Source organism: Temnothorax curvispinosus, unplaced genomic scaffold (assembly GCF_003070985.1).
Source record: "Temnothorax curvispinosus isolate PA1 unplaced genomic scaffold, ASM307098v1 QBEX01007382.1, whole genome shotgun sequence".
Lineage (NCBI taxonomy): Eukaryota > Metazoa > Arthropoda > Insecta > Hymenoptera > Formicidae > Temnothorax > Temnothorax curvispinosus.
This window is the reverse complement of record NW_020217162.1, coordinates 1-6,475: the sequence shown is the minus strand read 5'-3', so window position 1 is coordinate 6,475 and position 6,475 is coordinate 1. Positions and strand designations below refer to the sequence as shown.

Sequence of the window (6,475 nt, the reverse complement as noted above, 5' to 3'; positions counted from 1 at the left end):
CTCTCTCTCTCTCTCTCTCTCTCTCTCTCTCTCTCTCTCTCTCTCTCTCTCTCTCAGCAGAAGCAGACGTGTGAAACATCGCTCCGTAAAAGTGTGAATTTTTGAGTGGTTTAGAAGTGAGGGAGAGTGTTAAAAAGTTGTGTAACGAATATCTGCATAGGCCGGGGGTAGCTATGAGTGTTATCTAACCGGAATATGTTGATACATAGACACGAGAACTGCATTTCGTTCAGAGGTCATCGAAACTTCGTACCACAGGTAGACATCGACGGCGAACACAAAACGCTGACGTGTGAAAGTGACGTGTTAAAGTGACGAGTCAATTAACTGTCTCTGCCGATATTAGCAGAATGAACGAGGAATACGCCGAGTATCGATGCTCGGCATGTAAGAAGGCGATAAAAACGGAGGTGGTAGCATGCAAGTCCTGTGCCAAGCTTTTCTACCATCCAGGTTGTGTATCTAAGCACAAAATTTATGATAGAAACCGCGATTTGGTGTCGTGTCCTGGCCCATTCGAGAAGTTAATTGTTGGTGATGGTGATAAAGTAGCTGATATAAATAAAGCAGTGGCAGCAGCAGAAAGAGCAACGGCACCTGCAAAAATGAGTCCGGCGCCGAGCAGCGGGAATAAAGTAGCAGTCGCGAGTGATATTGATAGAAAAATAGATTGGCTTGTAAAAACAGTGAAAGAATTAAAAGATGAGGCAGCATGTAAAAAGGAGATCAAGTCAATGATAAAAGAAATAGTCCGTGAGGAGATGGGAGGCATTAAACAGGAAATAGAAGAATTGAGAAAAATGTTGACGCAAGGGGCATATGGATCGTCAGGTGGAGGGACAAGAAAATATAGCGATGTGATTAAAGAAAGGAAGAAAGAAAATATCTTGATTATAAAACCAAAAGTACAACAAGAGAGTGAAATTACGAAGAAAACAATTAAAGATAAAATTGATATAACCAAGATGGAAATATGAATTACCAAATTAAGAAAGGGAGGTAAAGGGACAGTGATCTTAGGATGTGAGTCGAAAGAAGAGAAGGATAAGCTAAAGGCGACGGTACAAGCGGCAATGGGCGAGGAGGTCAAAGTCTCTGAGCCACAGAAGAGGAAACCAAAGATTAAAATAATTAATGTTGGTGGAGAAGAAATGAAAATGGAGGATGATGAACTGATAGATACAATCAAGAAGCAGAACAGAATTGGCGAAGAATCCTGTATGCACCTAGTGAAGAAAATATTAAGAGGAAAAAGTAAGGATACTGAGCAAGGATCCGTAATAATTGAAGTGGATGAAAGCACTCATAATTCACTAATAAACAGAGGAAAAATAAATTTAGGATGGTGAAAGTGTCCTATATTTAATTATATTAGTGTTAGAAGATGTTTTAAATGCTGGGGCTATTACCATATTGCCAAGAATTGCACGAGACAAGAAACATGCTATAAATGTGCAGGAAATCATAAGGCGAATGAATGTACGACGGCAAAGAAGAGGTGTGTAAACTGTACTTATAAAAATCAGACGTACAACTTGAAGATAAATGTTGAACACGAGGCGCTAGATTCGGAATGTCCGACTTTTAAGAAAGTATTGGAGGAAGAGAAAAAAAGAGCCGGCTGGGAAGATGCAAAATAGCAACCACAGGGAGAAGCGGAATTACTCTGGTATACGAATGCCCAAAGCTTCTTGGCGCATAAGGACGAAATTCAACATCAGATTATGAAGAGGGTGAATCCTGTGATTCTAGCGTTATCCGAGACTAGATTGACTGTAGAAATTGAGGATAGTGAGGTCAATGTACCGGGGTATAGTATAGTTAGATGTGATGCTGAAAATAGAAACACAGGAGGAGTACTGCTATATGTTAGGGATGATATTAAATTTAAAATAGTTGATAAGAAAAAGATAGTGTCAAATTGTTGGTGCGTGGTGGTAGAAATAAGAGAGAATTTGTATAAAGGTATGATAGCAGTAGTGTATCATTCGCCGAGTGCGTCAAATGGCGATTTCGTGAGATTTTTGGAAGATACGGTTGAAGATTTAATAATAAAGTATGACTGTATAGTGATAGGGGACTTTAATATAGATGTAATGGTAGATTCATTTTACACAAAGAAATTATTAACGGTAATGCAAAACCTAGGGATGAGGCAATACGTTGATAGTCCAACGAGAGTTACAAAAGATAGTCGAACGATGATAGATTTAATTTTTTCGAATAAAGAAATAAAGGTACAAGTGAATGAGAAACCTAAAATCACGGACCATACATGGCTAAAAGTAGAATTTAATATAAATGAAAATAGAAATAAATATAAAGAATTTAGAGGCAGGGACTATAGTAAATTTAATGTAGATGAATTTCTTAGAATAATGGAAGAAAGAACTGAGCAAGGTCAAGGGCTAGATATAAGCATAAGGGCGGAGAGATTTGTCAATAGTATAGTAAGTGTATTGGATACTGTAGCACCTAAGAAAAAGTTTAAGATTCCGAAAATATGGGAAGGGAAAATGTGGTATTCAGATGAAATTAGAATGGCAGCAGATAGAAGGGATGAGGCTCACAGTAGAGCAATAAACTCAGGTAAAGAACAGGACTGGGAATTTTTCAGAAATGAAAGAAATGCAGTAGTTAAACTTATCAGGGCAAAAAAGAAAGAATACTATGAGAATATGATAGATAATAATAGGAGTGATCCTACAAAAATGTGGAAAACTTTAAAAGAATTAATTAAAGGTGAGCAAAGGGGTTCAGAGAACATCGATAATGTAGATTTTGAAATATTAGGAGACATAGAAGGATGCAATATAGCTGATAAATTTAATATATATTATGTAAAAAGTATTAGCAACATTGTGCAATCTATTAGTGATAAGGGGATAGAAGGCACGGGTAGGAGACCTATTTATGTAATTGAGAATAAGGGAATTATGGAAAATTTTGAGCCAATTAGTGCAAGTGATTTGGAACAAATTGTTAGGGAACTACCACGAAAGAACGGAACAGAGGAAGGGATAAGTAGTGATATACTGAAAATGGTGCTACATGTGATAAAAGATGAGTTTGTAGGAGTAATAAATGATTCGCTTAGGACAGGTAAATTTCCGGAAGGATGGAAAACATCCACGATAATACCGATACCATAGGTAAACAAACCAAAAAAAGCGAGCGAGTATAGACCGATTAATATGTTACCGATATATGAAAAAGTATTAGAGTTAGTTGTAAAAAAACAGTTGGAAAAATTTCTAGATGACAATGAAATAATAACCGAATACCAATCGGGATTTAGGAAACAGCAGTCGTGTGAGACAGCAATTCAAAGTTTTATCGAAGAATGGAAGTTGATAATTGAGGAGAAAAAAATGGTGGGGGTGTTATTCCTGGATCTCAGGAGAGCGTTTGAGACAATAGATAGGGTAAGATTAGTGGAAAAATTATATCAGTATGGAATAAGAGGAGTGGTACTGGAATGGATAAGATCGTATTTAAGTAATAGAAAGCAGCAAGTTAGATTCAATGATATGTGTTCTAAAATAATTGAGACAGTATATGGCGTGCCACAGGGATCAGTATTAGGACCTCTATTGTTTATTTTGTATATAAATGATATAGTTAAAGTCTGTCCGGAGGGAAGTATATTTAGATTATTTGCAGATGACACGACCGCAAGTGTAACAGGAGAAAGTTGTGAGAAAATAGAAATAAAACTAAATATGGTGCTCGGTATACTTGAAGAATAAATGAATGTGAATATGTTAAAAATGAATGCAGATAAGACCAAATATATGATAGTTAGAAGTATAAGGAAAGAAATAAAAACAGACATAATAGTAAAAAGTTTGAATGGAACTATAATTGAGCGTGTCGAGATAACGAAACATCTGGGTGTAATGATCGATAGTAAACTCCGTTGGGAGAATCACTGTGATTATATGTTTAAAAAAATAGGAAAAAAAGTGAGTTTTCTGAACAGAATAGGAAATGATATATCGGCGTACACTCGATGTACTGTGTATAAGTCTATCATAGCACCTCACTTTGAGTATTGTGCAACGTTATTAATTGGTATGGGTGACACATTACTGAATAGGCTACAAGTTGCGCAAAATCGAGCTATGAGGGTTATACTTCAATGTGATCGACGTACCAAGGTAGACCTGATGCTGCAAGCACTCCAGTTTATGAATATAAAACAGAGATTATTATATAATGTATGTATTTTTATTTTTAAAATAATAAGAGGAATAATGCCTAGACAATTAGGTAACAAAATAGAAATAGTAGGTGATGTGAGTAACAGACAAACAAGACAGGCTGAGAATATTGTGGTGCGGTTTCGTAGAACGAGGAGCGGACAAAAGAGTCTATTCTATGAAGGTCTAAATATGTATAACGCCCTACCATTTGATATAAGGCAATGCGAGAGGATCGAACAATTTAAGCGGAAGTTAAAAGTATATATTATACCTCATGTAGAGGAATTATTGTAAGATTTTGTGTTGTAAAAAATAGCCGAGAAGGCTAATAAAGATCAATTCATTCATTCTCTCTCTCTCTCCCCCCTTCCTCCCTCCCTCCCTCTCCCTCTCCTTCCCTCCCTCTCCCTCCCTCTCCCTCTCCCTCTCCCTCTCTCTTTCTCTCCCTCTCTTTCTCCTCCTCCTCCTCCCCTTTCCCTCTCCCTCTCCTTCTCCCTCTTCCTCTCCCTTCCCCTTCCCTTCACTTTCCCCCTCCTTCTCTCCCTCTCCTTCTCCCTCCCTCTCTTCCCCTCTCCCCTTTTCCCTCTCCCTCTCCCCTCCTTACCCTCTCCCTCTCCCTCTCTCCCCTCTTCCTTTTTCCCTCTCCCTCTCCCTCCCCCTCTTCCTCTCCCACCTTTTCTTCATCTCCCTCCCCCCTCCCCCTCCCTCTCCCTTCCCTGCCCCCTCCCCTCACTTTTCCTCTTTTTCTCCCCCTTTCCCTCCCAAGATTATTGCGGAAGAAATGGAAAGTCAAAATAGAGAAATAACGTTTGCACGAGCCGCACGCGCGTACGCGAAACGGCAGTAACACCGTATAATCGTGCCGGCGATATACTGAATTTGAATTGCTTCGTGCTCTTATCTGGAGATTTCGTATCCCTACATCGTGTTACCACCGCTACCGGAAAAGAAGGTTCTCTACGCTTGGCAGAAAGTGACGACTGACACGTTCGATCCCGACTTCGTTGATCGCAGAAGAGCTGGACTCGAGGTACGTTTTCGATTTGCAATTATAACAATATCGTGCGATGAATGTTGTACCCAATTATAACCTCAAATGAAGTTGTGCACGTTGCTAGTAACGCTGTCTAAAAATTTGCGTGAAAGATATATATATCTTGATATATAATCATATTAACATATTATTTTTAGACGTAGTTGTTGATAAAAAATTAGATGGTGACTTAATTTTGGGAGATATAGGTCAAGGATTGCCATTTAAAGCTGGTACGTTTGATGGGGCTGTCAGTACTTCTGCGCTTCAGTGGTTGTGCTATGCAAGCAAAACTTCACACAATCCTACAAAACGTTTATATCGTTTCTTCTCAACGTTGTATGCATGCCGGTCAAGAAGCGCAAGAGCAGTGTTACAATTCTATCCAGAGAACGGTGAACAGGTTGAATTAATCACGGCACAAGCCACAAAAGCTGGCTTTTATGGCGGTGTGGTTGTCGATTTTCCGAATAGCGCAAAAGCAAAGAAAATGTTCTTAGTTTTAATGACCGGAGGAGCTGCTCCGCTTCCAAAGCCACTAGGCGTAGAGAACGAAGATAGACAAACCGTCGCTAATTCAAGAAGATTTGATCCTCTCGTTGTCCGTTATTTTATTATTTTGTATTTGCAATTATTTTAAATATTTCTCTAACTATAATGTTAATATTACGGTAATAATAGACAATATTAATAATAAGAGATCAAAGAATGAGTTCAATATTTTATATTTTGATCATAAGAATGAGTTCAATATTTTATAACTAAGCAGTGGTTGATGTCTGAGGGTACGAATTACGGATTGTAATTCTCGCGAAGATGGTTCCACAGGGATTAATAAGTTTTACGTTATCGTTGATATCTCCATCCATATGTTTGGCTAAGAAATAAAATATTTTAGCACCATAACTTTCTTGCTCACAAAGCTTCTTAGGATATTTGTATTTGTAGAATCCGATAGGTGCATTTCCATAAAACTTTGCTTTTATTGTTGCACTACATGTATCTTGTAATACTCTCTCCGCAGTCTGTAAAAGAATTGATAAAAAACAATTTCAAATCATTTTTTTGTCCCTATTAAGATATTCACATGCAAAACTAGTTGTAGAGAGAAGTTGTAATATATTTATTCGGTTAAAATTGTTATTTTAATTCTTATTCGTTTCTTTATGTTTGAAATGTATATTTATGCAATATACAGGGTGATTCTGAACAACCCCGCGTCCTTGTAAAGACGTAT

At 37.8% G+C, this 6,475-nt stretch overlaps 1 pseudogene; it reads left to right on the top strand.

Annotated features, from left to right (window-relative positions):
• The first annotated feature begins 5,398 nt into the window (after positions 1–5,398).
• Positions 5,399–5,839, top strand: LOC112456991 (annotated as a pseudogene).
• Positions 5,840–6,475: the final 636 nt, after the last annotated feature.